At 45.3% G+C, this 18,435-nt stretch overlaps 1 long non-coding RNA gene and 1 pseudogene across 1 annotated transcript; both read left to right on the forward strand.

The window, feature by feature from the left end:
• The first annotated feature begins 1,227 nt into the window (after positions 1-1,227).
• Positions 1,228-12,522, forward strand: LOC109264601 (uncharacterized). Its single transcript, XR_008424875.1, has 4 exons — positions 1,228-1,358; positions 4,054-4,203; positions 11,201-11,244; positions 12,243-12,522. It is a non-coding gene; the product is annotated as an uncharacterized LOC109264601 (long non-coding RNA).
• LOC128772499 (transmembrane protein 258-like) lies at positions 11,340-11,957 on the forward strand (annotated as a pseudogene).
• Positions 12,523-18,435: the final 5,913 nt, after the last annotated feature.

Raw genomic sequence — 18,435 nt, forward strand, 5'->3', positions numbered from 1 at the left:
GGGGGCCACTCTCAGCTTCAGCCCACAGGAGCCCTGGCATCAAAGAGAAAACTTAGAAGCATTCCTTGCTGTGGCTGGGAGGTACAATTTATTTTCCTTCCCATGGTTCTCACCCTGCCCTTCATCTCCCACAGAGAGGCAATGGGACAAGAATAAATTTGTGAGCCAGGCTGAAAACCGGGTGACGACAGAGAGTTAGATTCTTGGAGCTCACAGGTATGGCAGTCACGTGTGGAAAGATTTGAGCCCGAGAGACTGCATCTAACTCCTTACTTTGCTATACACTGGCTGTGGGACCTGGAAGTTCCTTTAATTTCTCTGTGCTTCCCAACCAATGTGCTAATCACAGAACCTACCTTACCGGGCTGAGAATGCAATGAATTATTCTATGTAGAAGCTCAGAACAGTCAGTGACAGGCTTAGTGAGGGCTCAGTAAATATGGGCTGGCATTATATTTACTAGCTGTTGAAATGCTGAAATAAGATAATTTTTCCATGCCTTGGTAAGCCCTGTCTACTCCACAGCACTGTCCTGATGGCCAAATTAAAGTTATTTGCTGCCCCACTTATTCGTACTCATAGGAAGTAGTCCCCCATAAAAAGAACTCCCCAGAATAAAATGGCTCCCCACACTATACGCTCAGAACTCCTCCTGATAACCAGACCCATCAGGCAGGGGGCCACCAGCACCTCTGTAAACGTGTCAAGAAGAGCACAGGGCTCTGCCCAGCTCCGACCCCCAGAGGACACCTCGTGGACAACTTTCCCGTCCTGCCTGAGCCCCTTAGAGCTTCATTCCAGGCCTTCTGGGGTGCATGGAAGGTTCCACTGCAGGACCATGGTTCACTTCCTTCACTGACTGTGTTTGAAGTCTCCGTAGCCTCGTAGCCTCTTCACTCGCAGTGGTAAAGGGCATATGCCTTCTTATATCTTTTTAAGTAATCTCTACACCCAACGTGCGACTCGAACTCACAGCCCGGAGATCAAGAGCCGGATCCTCTGCCGACTGAGCCAGCCAGGCGCCCCTGCCTTCTTCTAGCTTTGCCAGGCCCCAGCAATGGGAATTTTCCTGAGTGTTTGGCCGGCTCCCTTAGCTGCAGCTGCCTCAAGAGCCTCCTGGTGGCCTCTCGGCCCGCCCCTCTGCTAGCCCCGCCCCACGCCGCACCTGCCGGCCAATCCGTGGCTCCGCTCCAGGCGCATCACAATAGCGCCCTCCCGGCCCCGCCCCTCGCGGTGCCGCCCTGGGCCCCGTGTTGCCAAGGGGATCACAAACAGCCTGGGCCAGCTGGGGAGAGGAGGACTTTCCCCAGAGGAAGTGGCCTCACCTAGGGAGACAGGCACAGGTACCCAAGGAGCAGGTGAGCGGCTGACGGGCTGCGACAGCGCGAAAACAAGTCTTTCGGAGTCCCCACCGTCCCCCTTGTTGGTTAGTGAAGATTTGGGCCCCTCCTCCCTTCTCATCCGAGTCACCTTGCAGATTTTTTCTACTTACCCTGGCCTCTCAGGTCCTTGACTCCGTGTCCCCAACACCAAAGTTGTTTCTTCCTCGATAATCATTCCTTTCTTCCTCAAGGTAATAACATTCCTTGGGCGTCTTGAGCAAAGTGCGCCTTTCCTACTGTCAGACATTGGGTTGGAGGGGAGTGTTGGAGGGGACAGTCTGGCCCACTGCTGACCCCTAGGACCTAGGACTTGGGACTGGGTGTGTGTGGTCTGGGAGTTTTGCGTCTGGTAAACGACGTGTGGAGCTGTTGGGCCATCCATGACCCTGAGGAAGGAAGAGCCTTTTGGGGAGGTGGATTTGGAGCCCTGATTACAGTGGTTAAGAGGTTGCACTAACTGCCCCTGCGGGGGTGATACCCATTTCTCGCTCCCAGCCACACCTTCAGGCTTTCCATTTTACCTCACCTTCCCTCTTCCTTGAAGTCCTTTTCCCACTTTGCTTGAGGGGACGTTCCTTGGTCTTTTCTCAGTGGGTCCCCCTGAACCTCGCCTTCTCCACCTGAGATTGGTGGCAGGATTAGCCTTAGACCTTTCCTCTTTTTCTCGTCACCCCACTAAGTGAAGTTATTGAGGCTGTCGGTTCAATCCTGTGGGCTGACTCTCCAAACTGCTGTCTCCAGTCCGTTTTTCTGGACACAAGGCCCAAATGGCAATCTACCTTATATACATCCACACGTGGGTGTCTAATAACGATCTCAAATTGAGCCTGGTCAAGATAAAATTACTGATGATCATGCTTCAAAAAACTTGATCATCCATCAGCATTCCCCATTTCCAGGGAAGGAGCCGGCTTTGACCTTGTTTTCTCCCCCATCTCCTATCTGGTTCATGGCTAAATCCCATTGCTCCCCACTGCTCCACTCCTCCTTCTCTAAACTACTGCAAGAGCCTAAGAAGGGATCACGTGTTGTTTCTGTGGATTGCTATTGCTATGCTGGCAATAGCCAACTGATAAACTTTCACGGGAACTTTTATAATTCACAAAGACTTACAATTTTTTTTGTCTAGGAAACTGGCAGTGATACATAGAGATAGAGAGATAGAGGCTATGAAATATGCATTTGGCAAAGGTTCAGGAAACAGGAATACTAGTTTACTGCTGGTAAGAGTGTAAATTGGTCGCAAGTTGTTTGGAAGTCTTATTTGGCTGTATGTGTCAAAATTCTTACACGAACTCAATAATTCTATTACTAAAAAATTATTCTAAGAGGGGTGCCTGGGTGACTCAGTCAGTTGAGCATCTGATTTCAGCTCAGGTCATGACCTCACAGTTTGTGGGTTCAAGCACAGTTTATGCTGACATCTCAGAGCCTGCTTGGATTCTGTCTCCCTCTCTCTGCCCCTCCCCCACTTGCACACACACACACACACACACACACACACACACACGCTCTCTCTCTCTCTCTCTCTCTCTCAAAAATAAACCTTAAAAAATAAAAATTTATTCTATAAAACAATGACATGCACAAGATAATTATTGACAAGGATATTCACTAAAACATTACTTCAAAGGTCCGTGAAATTTAAACTTCAGCAGGAGACATTGTTGCTTTATAACTTCCAAATGATACACACAACAGCATTTCTGACAGAAGCATCTGTTACCTGGAATGCTTGGCAATGTGTCAGGCAAGTTGCTCAGGTCTGGCAACATGGAGTGAAGCTCGGCCATAGCCTTTTTCTCACCTACCTTGCTCCTGGGGGAACAGAAATTCTGCCCTGAAGAAGTGGAGGCAAAAATGGAAGCAGAAATATCAGGTTCTCCAGCAGGGAGGGGGCGCAGGCAGGTACAGGGGCTCTGGCAGGAGGGAGGGAACAACATTGTTCTAGGGAAACTACAGGAACATACTGTACTGACTTCAGAAACCTGCTCCCATGTCATCAATGAGTGCCCTTGATGAAGCACTTACCCATGATGTTAGCTGATATCCAGGCTGGGGCTGAATCAGTGGCCATCAAAGCTCAAAGAAACCATTTTCCTCTGGGTCTCCAAGTGAAAATGAGATATAACACCATGGTCACTCATGATGCTATGCTGTTCTAAGTTCTTTGAACGCATTAATTCATTCAAGATTTGTAACAAGCCAAAATGGTGAGGCTCTCATCATCATTCTACAGAAAGGGAGAACAGAAATGCAGAGCGGCCACAGCTCCTGTGGCAGAGCTGGGGCATGAACTCAGGAGTTGTCACTCAGGTTCCATAGCTCAGCCAGTGTGACTTTGATCCCAACTGGTTTTTAGCCTTGCTCTCAAATGCCTTCTCTGTCTCACTGCCTTGCTCTGGGAAAAGGATCAGGCTGAGGGCTGGGAGTAGGTAAATTGTCCTGACTGGCCACATCACGGACTGCTTCAAAATATAAGATTTCTTCTTGATGCCAAGACCCCTTTTGGGCAGGGCTGAAGCAGACGATGAGCCTGGAGAAGTGTGAGTCACAGATGTCTCACCAGGCATGAGCCTCGTTGTGTCATCTCATCATGGGGGCTGGAGACTGAGGGGCAGGAGGCCTGCTGGGCTGGCTATCACTGAGTCTCCATTTTCTTCTCCACCAGGGCACAGGCCTGCTACTGTCTATTCGTGGAGGTTGTAAGTCAGCATGAAGGCCCATTGACTGAAGTTGTGGGACTTTGCCCCCCCTGGACACTGAGGGCAATGCCATGCCAATGCACAATGAAACAATACATTGAGGACTCTTGAAACAGGTCAGTGCCCCAGCCCCAGAGTCGTGGTGACTTACTTGTTTCTCTTCAAACTCAGAATCCTAGGACTCCTTGCCCAGTTCCCTGGGATAGTCTTACAGGTAATGTTAGCTGTTGCTAAGAATCCTGTACCCATGAGTCTTTTTGTGGCATCCTTTGCTTAGTATCCAACCGATCCCTTCCACCCTGGCTTTGAGACAGTCCTTTGTTGGCTATGCAATTTCTGGTTTTTAACTTGTAATGGATCTTCCAGCAAGCATGGCACAAAAGCAGAAACCGTCTGCCGAAGACAAGACTGAGTGGTTAAATTATAACAGTAACCAGCAATATTAGAATGACGAGAAGTAACCTTTTTGGGGGGTTTGATACAGAACTATATCACATGTCTCCGGAGGGCATGAGTTCACGGACACAGCCCGGCTTTCCAAGTCACCCTGTAAAGCGTACAGACCCTAAAATGTTTTTATTAATATAATATTTTATTAATGCTTTGTACATTTGCCTGTACAAAATTAACCTCTGAACCATTGAACTTCATTTTTAGATTTTATAGCTTTTCCTACCCTGTGGGATAGATAAGTAGGTCAGCAGGTCAACCATTTAATGGTGCACTAATAAAAAATGTGGAGCTAATTAAATGTAAAGGGTAGTGCCACGCCTATTATTTCTAGGGTCTCTTTCGCACATGATTGCCATGTCAGGGCGGTAAGGTGAGGGGGCAAGCCTCTGGGGCTAGTGGCTATCCAGGAAACGCCAAAATGTGTTGGGTGTAAAACCACGCTGAGTCTTGGTTTTTTGACATCGAAAAGGCTTGTGTGAAGAGCTTGGCCTCTGGGCTGAGGCCGAATCCCAAGTACTTGAGAGGAAGACCTGGGCACAAGGCCACAGACAGAGAATGTTCAAGGGCATAGGAGGCCAGCCCTTTCAGGATACAACACAAATGTAGTAAAACTACAAAGGAAATCAAGGAAATCACTAAAACGGAAGATAAAAGTGGACCTTAGAGTGGGTCAGGGGGTTATGTCCACATCCAGTGCCAATGTTTTTCACCCTTGGGATGGTAGACTTAGGCTCAGGCATGCAGAAGACATCTGAGATAATGGTGTGTTCTATTTCATAGGCTGAGTCTTTACTTACAAAGATACTGGCCTTTATTATTATTTTTTTTTAATTTTTTTTAACGTTTATTTATTTTTGAGACAGAGAGAGACGCATGAATGGGGGAGGGGCAGAGAGCGAGGGAGACACAGAACCGGAAGCAGCCTCCAGGCTCTGAGCCATCAGCCCAGAGCCCAACGCGGGGCTCGAACTCACGGACCGCGAGATCGTGACCTGAGCTGAAGTCGGACGCCTATCCGACTGAGCCACCCAGGCGCCCGATACTGGCCTTTATTAGTGCTCTTTATATCTTACCTTTATAACCTCTCATATACAAAATATCCCACTACTTCTTTTAAGGTGAGAAACATGATTACATACAAAAACTTGAATCACAACAAAATCTGTGCAAACCTGGGACACAACGCTTGAGTCTTCCTGACATAAATGTCTTATGCAAATATGGCCCAGGAAAAACTCGCCTTCAAGATGAGTTAAGGAAAAAGAAGCAGCAAAGGGTCACTTTGAAGATACCGCACAGAAAGAGAAGTAAAGGAAACACATATGGATGAGTAAGAAAACCTGCTATGAGTCACCTGGAAAGTTTGACCGAACATCTTGTCTCACATGACGCAAACTGATAAAGGAGTTACCTCTGCAAACAAGGGACACATGTTTTGATACAAGAGCCGAGGAGAAGGTGGCAGGACCTCAGAGGAAGTGAAACGTGACCTGGCAGAGCTCAGGGATGGAAAAGCCCAACTTGGGGATGATTTCCTCTGGGAGCAGGCAGTGGGAGAAGGAGAAAGGGAGTCGCTGTTTTCTGTCATGCAGCCTTAGAGAGATATTTGGTTCTTCAAACTATGTGATATGTAACTATGATTTGAAACACTTACAAAGAGCCTCTTTCTTCACTCCCACCCAATATCTGAGCCAGGGCTCAGATTCCCTTGCAAGAATGCCAAGGAGTCTGCTCACATTCACATGTCTACAGTGGCCGGGAGGCTCATTATATGACTGCTTTGCAATGGAGGAGGCCTTCATTAGGACAAGCTGTTCTATCCTCTTGCCCTATTACTCCCTTACCAGCTGGTTCTATATCTCTGCTTCCTGGGGCTCCATGAACCTCTAGGCTCCCTCTCATGGGTCTTTTACGCTTGTTCCTTAACCTAAGCTTTTTAAGCCCCAAATCCCTGATCACCCAGGTAGTACAGCATTGGTCCCTAGGTTCATAGGCCCTGACCTCAAGGCCCTCTTTCTCCTGTCAAAAGTACCCTGGTCATCCCTTCCCTAGGACACTGACCCTCCATTTGAGCCGCCATTTCTTTGTGTTCTGGCTCATTGCATCAGGACATCTGAGCACTGAATTAAAGATGGGGATGTGGAGACCTGGAAGTGATGCAGAGACAACAGTTTAGGTTGTATAGCATTGCCACAGAAACGTCCAGTCATGTGTTCTGGGTGCAGCTTCACTGGGGTGGGACTAGGGAAAGATCAGGAGGTGTGCCAGTCTCCACCCACACAGTGTTTCTGAGCAGCTGTTCTCCTGTTAGGGGTCTTCTCTCCCCAGACCATTGGGTCCCTGGGAAACATCAGGTTCCTGAGGCTTAGTGAGGGGTTGGGAAGGTCCAGGATTGAGGGGCCACCCCACTTCTAGCTTAGTGTGTGAGAGAGGCAGAATGAGTGTCAGACCAGGAGCCCATCACAGGATAGACACCAGCTAAAGGAGGCCATCGGAGGACGCTCAGAATGAAAGACAGAGTGAGTGAAGTGAGGAGGTTCACTGTGTATCAGAGAAGACCAGAGAGTGGAGAAGCAAGTCTGGGAATGGAAGTGCATGAGGAGGGCTGGATATGCTAGGAGGCCCATGTGGCCCCAAGAACTCAACACCTCTGACTCTGGCCTACAAGAGGCCCAAGACTTCAAGGTGTGGCAAGGTCAGGGCTTTTAATGAAATACCATCTGTTAAGAAGGACTGGGCGATTTAAGGTCTATGCTGCCTGTGCATCCATGGTCTGGGCCCATTTCTTGATGTGTTCTGGAAGCCAGTGCTTATTACCACTTTATTCTTGGAGACATTGAGTGAATCAACGATGAACTGAGCCAAAGTTTAAAAATACCTGCACAGAAATATAGCAAGTGCCTAGAGTATGGCCAGATTGTGAATAGAAGGCTAAAGCAGCAGAATTACCTTTTGAAACCCCCACAAGGCTGGAATCCAAAATTCAGCTCTCAGAAGATATAGTCATAAAATCCTTCCAGAAAAATCACATCTGAGTCAAGAGGGCTCTTTTGACCCACCTTCTGGAATTAGGAAAGTCCTTCACAACCTATCAGCAATGTTCAAACTGGTTCTCTAGCTTCTAAATGTGCCCGAGAATGGGACTCTGCCTCGCCTAGGGAATCCCCCAAGAGGCCTCAAGGCAGTTAATCTGGGTGCAGAAGGTGCAAGGCCACACTTGCTGGTGCTCCAGAGGGGTACCCCAGCCTGCAGAGGCCCATAGGGCTAGAGTGAGCAGCGGTGATGGCCTTAGATATGCAGAAAGGATGAGAGAAATGAAAGGTATGAAAAAGTGCAGAAATACCAAGCAACAAGCAAAAACCATCTGAGCAAGTAAAAACTTACAAGGAGTCAAGGACTGGAGGAAAAATGACAAAACTGTGGACCCATCTGGAATGCAGGCGAGCTTCTTTAGTACCAGAGAGCCCCTGACCTCCTCACCGCTGCCAGTGGCTACAGGGCAAACTCTGGCCAAGGACAGGACAGAAGTGATAACACCAAGAAAGTATTCATAGCAAGCACAAGTTTTGAAACAAGTGCTTCAAACACAAGCAGTGTAAAATCATTTCTAGGGAGACCTGAGGGCGGGGGTCTCAAGGCAGTGCTTCCTCTCTTTTTCCCGGAGTGGAATTTGGGCTGGAAGAGGGGCCTCCCTCTGACCTCCATTTCACTTGGGGATTGAGAACTTTAGTATAAATGTAATTCTTTTCAAGAATGCTTTTTTTCCCTTCCAGTTTCTAGAATTTTTTGTGAAGCGAATGTTTTATGAATCTGTGCCAAAGATATGTTTAAGGTTCTTCCTACTTGTGTATCTGTGGCTTCATGTGAAAGAAAATTTTCAAAATTAAGATTAGTAAAAAGAATGCTTTTGTTTTATGTCATTTAAAAGAAGCTCCCACAGAGAGTCTGCTGTGCCCTGCGGGATGGGCACTGTTCATCTTGTCAGAAGGAACTGGGATGTGAAGAATCCCCAGAGTTCATGACCATGTTCCTGCTGGACCCTTGACAAAAGCAAGGTTGTCACTTGTCATCCCATTTGGCCCTCAGGACTGTGCTGTGTGGGAAGCAGTGTCCCCAAGGGTCACTGAAGTTATCATGCCCCCTCCTCCACAGCGAGGACGGTGTCAGGAGAGCCAGCACAGGAGAGCTCATGGTGCTTGGGTGGGTTCTGAGCACTTAGTGCTTTACCTCTGTCAGAGCTTACACTTTTTGAAGTGAAAGAAAGCCCTGAGACACCGGGTCGCTTGCTCAAGATCCCACAACTAGCTTGTGACTGAGAGGTCCTGTCTTCCGGCTCCCAGGACTCCTGCCGCCTGTACTTGCCCTTGGTGCACTTACCTCAGTCTCACTCTCCTGTCGCCTCAAGCAATGGGCAAGGGGGCCCCGGCAGAGTGACTTCTCCACTAGAGCAGAGTAGGTGGCATGTGAAGTGAGGCCGAATGTTTGATCGTGGAGGGGGCTGTCAGCTTAGGGGCTGCTCCATGGGTGATGGGGTTTATCATCTCCATTTGCCCCTCAAGAGGGGTGCACTGTGCTGTCACCCTGCCCCAGATGCTGCGGCACCCGGAAATGTGCAGGTTCTTATTGTTCCCAGGAATTCTCTCCCCAGTTTTCTTAGGCTCTCTCTGCTTTCTGTGTGTTCTTTTCAGAGCACCTGACTTAAGGGCAAGGAGGTGGGGAGAATGACCTCAGGGCCAGAGGGGCTGCAAGAGAAGCCCACACGTTACATCTAGAGGCCACCCCCTGACTCACTGAGCTCAGAGCCACCTGCCCCTTTCCTAGTCCCTCTTCCACCTCATGAAAGCATGAGTGCTTTCATGTTGTCAAGATGCCCTTCGGAGGCCCCGGCTAAGGCTGATTTTTCACTCTTGTGTTGACACAATGGTAGGGACATCCTTGCCTCAGAACAAGCCTGCCCTGTGCACCATTGGTCTAACCCCAACTGACCACAAAGTTGCCTGGCATTCAGTTTGGCTGCTGTCTAAAAGGGCAGGCTCAGAATTTCTGAGATCAACTCCCCAGAAGACCCATTGGGTAAACAGTTGTCTTTGTTGCCTGGGACCTGGGCTATCTGGCTGACTCTGGAAGTGAATTAATTCCTTCTGCAAGCTCTTGACTATCTCTCCAGTGGATGACCTGGCCAGCATCTCCCTGGGTAACTGAAAAACTAACCTCTTCTCACAAGCTTCCAGGCCGATGTCTGCTGTGTCTGAATCCGGAAGCCAGGAGAATGCTGGCAGCCCGCTCCTTATGCTGTGCCTCTGTTGGGATCTCAGAGGTCCCTAACAGTCTTCGAAGCAGGTCTACCTAGAGAAACAGTCTTAATTTGAGGTCCATGAAGCCCAAGGGTGCCTGACGTTACATTCAATATTGTGTATGGATGGAGCTGATGTATTCCGAATTGTATGTAGATGACAATGTGTAATTTCTGAGGAAACGACCAACAGCATTAGTTCAGTTCTCAAAGGGTCTAGGACCCATGAAAAGTTATGAACCATTTATCTAAGGAGATCCATCCATCTCTGAAAAGTCCAAGATTGACTCTTTCTGGATCCTTTTTCATTCCTGTTTCCAGATGCCAAACGGACAAGGAAGGAACTTGTAGGCAACCCTGGGGCCTGGGCTGAATGGGAGTGTGGGAGGCAGTTCAGGACCCTGTGGACTCCTGAGTGCCATTCGGGGTCCTACAAAAATGACTTAATGACCCCCATTAAGGGTCATCAAGCTTCAAGAGTCCATGAAGTACATGCTATGGGTGAGGGGTTCCCAGCGAGGGTCCAAGTCTTTTTACTTTGGGCCTAGGATAGTCCAAAACAGAGTGGCCTGAGGCTGACCCCTGGGTAATTTGCCCATGAAGTGGCTAAGGCATATAACCACGTTTCCTGTTAGGCTTGTGCACATTTTACTTTGGGACTCACCCAGTTTTCCTTTGTTTCAATCTCTTATACTGAGTCAGCTTGTTTCCTTGGCAACTGGACTTTACTATTAGGATGACTTTTTAGACACAGCAACAGGCCAGGCATTCAAAATCAGAAACTTCCTATCATGTACCTTACCAATACTGGGGACTTTGGTGGGGGCTAAAATCTTTGTACGTGGCCTTTTCTGAGCTGGGACCTTGACAGCAGAGGGCCAGGGAGCAGGTGGTGCCTATTTGGAGGCTGTCTCACTTTCACGAGTCCTAGAAGACATTTTTCTTTGCTCTGGATCTACCTAATGATCTGTATGTTACAAACATTCTTGGCTGACACCTAATTTTTCTTGACAAATGGTTTCAAAATGTTACAGTGCTATTTGGTTATCTCATAGGGGTATTTTGGTGAAAAATAGACCACTGAGTGGTTCTCAATGATTGGTAATTGGATTTGTGACACAAAAGCCTACCTGTTCCTACACACAAACTGGATGGAAACTCATTGCTTTATTTAAGGGGTTGCCCCTGACATTGTCCAGTGTCCATTCTGGGCCATCAATTTATCTTCTAGGGAAAAAGAATTTAGGTAACTTAATTAGAGTAGGAAAAAACTGGGCCTTGACTTACAAACAGAAACCCTAACTACTCAAGGGGAATTCTAGATTGCTTTCTTCTTTCCTTATGTTTCTTCACTTCATGCTTTACAGGAGGCCCAGAAAAATGAGCGATCCCATGTGCTTTGGACTAACAGGTGAGTTAGATCAAGCCACTGAAGCAATAGACCTCCTTGACTAAGAGGTTTGTGAAGAAGGGCTGGGAGTAGGGTGAACAGGTATGGCACTCAGCCTGGGCATATTTCAGGGAATGTCAAAAACCCTGTAATCAGGCCAATGTGTTATTCCAGTGGCAGAGCAGTGGATTACCTTGTGCCTGGCAAAATGGAGCTTGAGGTCATGAGCAGATACACCAGTCCCGTGAACCCGGCTGTCTTCTCCCATCTGACTGTGGTGTTGTTGGCCATAGCATGTTCTTCACCACCTGGTTCTTCATTTATGAAATTACCTCCACCAAGTACACTCGGGATATCTATAAAAGCTCCTCACCTCCTTGGTGGCCTTGCTTGTCATGGACTTGGGAGCCTTCTTCCGGCTATTCTGGGTTGGCATCTACATATAAAGGGTCACAACCAGGTGGCTTCCCCAAATCCCGGCTTTCGTGAATTATTATTATTTTTTTACTATTGCTGGAAGTGTCCACTTGCAGCTCACAATAAAGGCAGATATGAGACTGAGGGGAAAAAAAAACACCCTGTACTCAAGATCATATTTTAATATAATCTTTTCTAAAAATCAAAACAAATGCCAAAAGTCCACAATAAACAAAATATCATTAAAAATTTTCAAAGTTTATTTATTTTTTGAGAGAGACAGAGATAGTGCAAGTGGTGGAGGGGGAGAGAGAGAGAGAGAGAGAGAGAGAGAGAGAGAGAGAGAGAGAGAGTCCCAAGCAGGCTCCATGCTGCCAAGTGCAGAGCCCGATGCGGGGCTTGAACCCATGAAATTGCAAGATCATGACCTGAGCTGAAACCGAGAGTTGGATGCTGAACCAACTGAGCCACCTAGGCATCCCAACAAAATATCATTTTAAATAAAGAAGGATCAGTAACAGTGCTGTGCTCAGCTATGTTGGAAGTTGAGGTTGAAGGAAAAATCAGTAATGCTGATCCTGTTTTCATTTAAAACCATATAGATGCCGAAAGGACCACCCTCAGATGACACTCAAACCACATGGAGATATGCAGGGATGGCCCCAGGTACGAAGGACCATCCAGGGGTGCTGCATCCACAGTTCAGTGTCTACACTAATGGGACATCACTATTGGGCTGCCTTCATCAGCACAACCTTACTCCCCTAGGAGACACTCATAAACAACTTTATTGTTTATTCCAAGAACTTCTGGAAAGACCCATCAGCAACTCAATAGGAAGCAGGAAACAACAGTTTATACATTAAAACTCTTTGAACCTTTGCCTTTCTGTGTCTACCAATCCCAAACTATCATATCATGGCCCTTACACAGTTCTAAGCCCTCAAGTTGAAAGGCCTGCACTAAACCAGATTTCAAAGTCTCAAAACATCTCAACCTTGCTTTTCCCAACCAACATGCCCCACAACACTCTGTTGAGGTAGTGTTCTCCCTTCTCACTTTCATCTTGTGGAAAGAAAAGGAGAGAAGGAAGGAGGGAAGGGAGGGAGGAGAGAGGGAAGGAGAAAAAAAGAGGAAGACAGGGAAGGAATGAAGAAGAAAAGAAAAACAATAGGTATGTTAGATGAGTTTCTTTCTATTCTTGGTCTTTTATTTATTATGCAAACAGAGTAAAGAGTAGTCACGAGAAAAATAATCACAATCTTGTGGAGGGATACTCTTTTACAGTGTCTGTTAAAACCACTAATAATTTAAAATAATGTGAAGAGATCATAAATGAACGTTTATATCCCCTATATTTTTAAGTGAAATAAAAATGGAAAAGCTCTGAAGCACATCCAGTGCAGGCACTCTATCTGTGCTGGTTTGGGAGGGATCGTGTCATCCCTGAGCTTAATCTGAGAACGAACTCAAGATTTCAGTGAAACCTATCCCTCTGTTCTGAATGTTTCCTTCCCAGTATTTCAGTATGGGAGTTTACTGCGAGAATGTTTCCTGACATTAACATCTCAAAAGAAATTTGAGTGGTTGCCTCAAGTTCTTAAGAATAAGTAGAAATAACTCTCATAATCTATAATTGAAGAAGCAGAAGTCCAGAGACCAAAATATTAGTATCTGTCCCCAAAAGGTTAGTATATACCCCAATATACAGCATCATTTATACTTCTATGGGCTTCTGGCAAGTGACATCTTTTTAGGGCTCCTTTTTTATTCTCCGAAGAACTGAGATATCTCTGTGGCATTTCTTCCTGAGTTAAAGCACACTGACTGGGAGTGGGGCAGCCATGCTTCCATTCAAAAGGGTACCTTTTCCAGCCTCCCCAGCATCTGGATTCCCCGTGTAGTCCCTGTGACTACATTACAGGCAATGATATGTACAGAAAAGACCGTGTGTGGTTTCTGAGCACTATTCTTTTTAGGAAGGGGGTGTACCCTTCTCCCTTCCTTTCTCTTTGCTGCCCAGAATGTGTATGTCATGGCTGGAGCTGTAGTAGCAATTCTGGGCTATTCTGCCCTAGAATAGCAGTGCAGAGAGCTATGAGCCTACATCTCTATGCATAAACAGAGTCCTATCCATGTTTACACTATAGCTCTTTGGGATTTGTTTGGGGATAGAATTAATCCTTCCTGATAAAGCCTCTCTGTTGGAGTTGCTGTGTGGACATCCAAGGGAAATCTCCATGGCGACCCGTGTCGTGCACATCTGAGAGAAAACCTGAAAGGCCACAAAATCCAATGTGTAACATGACTAAGCTCTGCACAGGGGGATTTTAGGTGATTGCCACTTATTTCCTACTGTTTGACTTTTTTGTTTTTACTAATTTTCTATAATCAACAAGTATTATATAATGAAAACTGAAAGGAACATGAAGAAAACAGTGAGGGCATCAGCAGATAATTCACAGAACCAGAAGTTCTAAAGAAGTTTTAAAATTTGTCTTGAGAGAGAGCACAAACATGGGAGGGGCAGAGAGAGAGGGAGAGAGAGAATCCCAAACAGACTCTATGTTGAGAGTGCAGAGCCCAACATGAGAGCTGCGAGATCACAAGATCCAAGAGTCGGATGCTCAGCCAATTGAGCCACCCAGGCATCCCCAGAAGTATACTTTCAGCTGCCATAAAAAAAATGTTCAACTTCTTGAGTTATTAAGTGAAAACCCAAATCCTGAGATTCTTTTTTGCAGTTCTCATAGAAACAGACTATCTTTACATAATAATACCCAGGATAATAGAAGACACTGTGAGCCCATCTGTCACAAATATATATAAAACCTCGCCAGCTAGGCACAGGACAGGCAGGGGTGGGGTTGTGGCAGGGGCGAGAGAGTTTGCTAAAGTTCTTTTCGTGGCAAGAAAGAAATGGATAGTGTTAAGTTTAACAAACAAATATAGATAAATATAAGTATGCATCTTAAGGACAACCACCATAAAAAACAGAGTGCATTGCTTTTAAAGCACCAGGGAAATACTCCCCAAAGCTTTATCTGTACAGTGGACTCATGAAAGAAAAGTAGACAAAACCTCCTAGCAAACTAGATCCATAAGGGAACTTCTTTAATCTTGTTGAAGGCTATAAACCCAAACCTTTAACATCCCTTAATTTAAAGCTTTAGAAGCATTCCCTTTAAAACCAAGCACAAGATCTGATGTCCACATGATAACTCCATAGTTAAACATAGTTCCAGAGTCTGGCAAAACTCTAGGATAAGGAAGGGAGGAGGGAGAGAATAGGTAGGTAGGTAGATAGATAGATAGATTATAGATAAATAATAGATGATAGATAGATAGATAGATAGATAGATAGATAGATAATAGGTAGGTAGGAATACATGAGAGGGCAAAATATGAAGAGGGGGAATAACACTGGTATAAATGCAGACAATGCGATGATCTATTGAGAGCATCCACTAAATAAAATAACTGTGTCTTGTCCTAGAGCATCATGAAGCTCCCCCTCAACCTGGGTGTCTTCTCTTTTTGCCCAAGTTATCTTTTGGGAAGGAGGTGGGAAATGTCCAGACAATGGTAGTTCCAACAGTAGGAAAGTGTTGGTTTCCCCCTCCAGCATCCCAGGGGTAGCATGAGAGACCGAAAGACTTGGAATTACCACAGGTCCAAAAGCCAGCCTTTGTACTTTTACTGTGTATTTAATACCTTTTGTGTCAGTATAAAAATATTATGTATGTGTGTTGCTTGCTCTCTCTCCACACACACACACACACACACACACACACACACACCCCTCTAGCTTGACCAAAGAAGTGCAAACCAGAATCAGAAAAGTATTCACTAAGTGACATTTCATGTTGTGAGCCATTAGCTGTCTTTAGGTTTTACATTAGAAAGATTGGTAATTGTACAATTGCATGCCCATCCCAGAGGAGGAAAAACCAAGTGGATGCATTTCACAAGAAATAAAGCCAAAAGCCAACAACAGCCAAAGGAAATTCTGATTTACCTTCTCTGATGCCAGTCTTAGGAAGTGTTTTATTGTGGTTGAAAATTCAAGGACCAATACACGGTCCTGGTGATTGTTTCCAGGAACTGAACCGAGAGAAAGTGAAGGCATTTATAGTTGAATCCTGGTTAAGTGTTTACATCCTTAGGAATGTATTTCCCTTGATGGCCATTTCTTGCCTTTCCAGGATGAATTAGAGATAAACTGATGAAACGTGGCACATTTAAGCGCTTAGCCCTGTGCATGATGCAGGCTGAGATTTGAATTCTAACAAACTCAGATGACGCAGATGGCCATGTGAGCACATGGCCAGCCCCCCAGGGCTCAAGGATGGGAAACCAGGATGGTGTCAGGACAGCCACATGGGCTGCATTGGTGGGGTGGAGGGGACTTCAGTGTTTCATTCCATCTACATGGTGAGCAAGTAGGACATGTGGAAGACTCTTGTTGTCAGGAAACATGTAAGAAAGAAGCCAAGTCCTTATTAACAAGCTAATTTATAATATAAGCCCAATCATTTGAGTAAACAAAAATAAAATGTTAATCTGTCAGGCCAAATACAGATTGAGATGCACAGCTGCTAAAGAGTTATTAAATAAGTGGCATGTTTCATATAAAAAGGAAAAGGAATTTGGAATGTCAATATTTTCTAATTCATAAAAGATTAGTTCTCAGTTGAAAAATAATAGAATAAGACTTAGGTGGAAAGTAGTTTCCAAGTCAAATCTGTCCAGCATGGCTCTGTTCAGATAAACTGGAGGGATTTTTTCTTTTAAGGATTTTATTTTTAAGTAATCTCTACACCCAACTTGGGGCTTACACTTACAACCCTGAGATCAAGAGTCACATGCTTTACTGACTGAGGCAGACAGGCACCCCTAGAGGGATTTTTATTTTATTTTTTACTTTTTTAATTTATATTTTAGTTAACATACAGTGCAATGTTGGTGATTTATCACTTACATACAACACCCTGTACTCATCACAAATGCCCTCCTTAATACCCATCACCCATCTAGCCCACCTCCCATCCTCCTCCCTCCATCAACCCTCAGTTCTCTATCTTTAAGAGTTTCTTGTGGTTTGTTTCCTTCTCTTCTCTTCCCCGCACTCCACCTTCCTATCTCTTCCTCTGTTTTGTTTCTTAAATTCCACATATGAGTGAAATGATATGGTATTTGTCTTTCTCTGATTGACTTATTTCACTTAGCATAATACATTCTAGCTCAACCCACATCATTGCAAATAGCAAGATTTCATTCTTTTTGATGGCTGAGTAATATTCCATGACATATATATCACATCTTCTTTATCCATTCATCAGTCAATGGACATTTGGACTCTCTCCATAGTTTGGCTATTGTTGATAGAGAGGTTTTTAAATAAACAGATGTTCAAGGCCTCATCTGGGAACACCAGTGCTGGGGGCTGGGACTGGGCTTGGAAGTGGACACTTTTAAGAGTCTCGAGGGTTTTATGCTTAATGATAGTAATGTTAAGTTGGCATTTCATTTTCTCTCCAAAATCAGATAAAAACAAATACGATCTTGAGGTAAACTTGGGGAAGCTGAACAGCTGAACCACCGAGTGGGAGAGGAGCTGTAAACAGGCAGGGGAGGGAGGGCTCCTAAGGGGCTATAGGAGTATACATCCTGTGCTGCAAAATGTAAACATCTTTCTTACAAGGTCAGGATGGGTTGCAACAGCCTTTTCTGCATGAAGAAAGAGTGGGTACAAATAAGCAATCTCACACCCAAGCCATTTAGACAGAAAAGAGTCAACTTGGTGGAGAAAAGGGGGGGGGGGGCTTTTCCCCAAGTCTGCCACTCTCTGCTCACTGTTGGTGGGAACTGACCAAACACATGAAAGGCATAGAGCAGTGGGCCATCTTTGAGGGTTGGGGTATCTACACAGTGACCCACTTTGGAAACCAGTTTGCCATCCTCTAGCAGGGGCAACGTTAGTCACATCCTAAGTCCCAGCTGTTTATGTCCAAAGTGACTTTGGGGTAGGGGCCCAGGGGACTAGAGAGTTTCGTTGTTCTAGATAGATAACATCGTAGAGCCTGGGGACAATGAAAAGGTCGTTCTACAGAAGAATGGAGAAATTGTGTACAGCCATTAAAGTGGAATGCTGCCCAGCAGGGAGAATGACTAACAAATGTCACCATTTCCTCCAACTTGGAACATGCTCTCAAATATAATGTTGATTAGGAAAAGCAAATCACAAAATAAGATACACAGCATAAAACCGCTTCTTTGAAAGCCCAAGTATACGAGAAACAATTTAATGTGGAGGGATAAAAAAGACATTGACTATCTATGAAGAACAATAGGTGATTAGTAAGCACACATTTAAGGTTATGGTTGCCCTGCAGTGGGGGCACTATGAGGGCCCCCAGAATGGTGATAACACCCAATTTTGTAACCTGAATGCCAGGTACATTGGTCTTTATTCTATTTGCTTCTTTATCTTAGATATACATTTTATATTTCATATATTCTCTTATGTGCCAGATACTTCCACTTTTTCAAATGGAAAAAAAAAATCTCATATTAAAGCCTTGACTAGCCCTGAGCCCTATTCACATGAACCTTCTTCAAAGAGCTGAGTCAGAAACACCTCAAAGTTATCAAAGTTATCAAAGTTATCAAAATTATCAAAAAGGAACTGGAAAAGAATCTACACAAAAACATAATCAGGAAAAGGGAAAGAAGAGGAAAAACAAGAATGCTGAGAAAAATATTACAAGGCCAACAAAAATGAAGACCAACACT

This window comes from Panthera pardus, unplaced genomic scaffold, assembly GCF_024362965.1.
Source record: "Panthera pardus isolate Hobbes unplaced genomic scaffold, ASM2436296v1 HiC_scaffold_22, whole genome shotgun sequence".
NCBI lineage: Eukaryota > Metazoa > Chordata > Mammalia > Carnivora > Felidae > Panthera > Panthera pardus.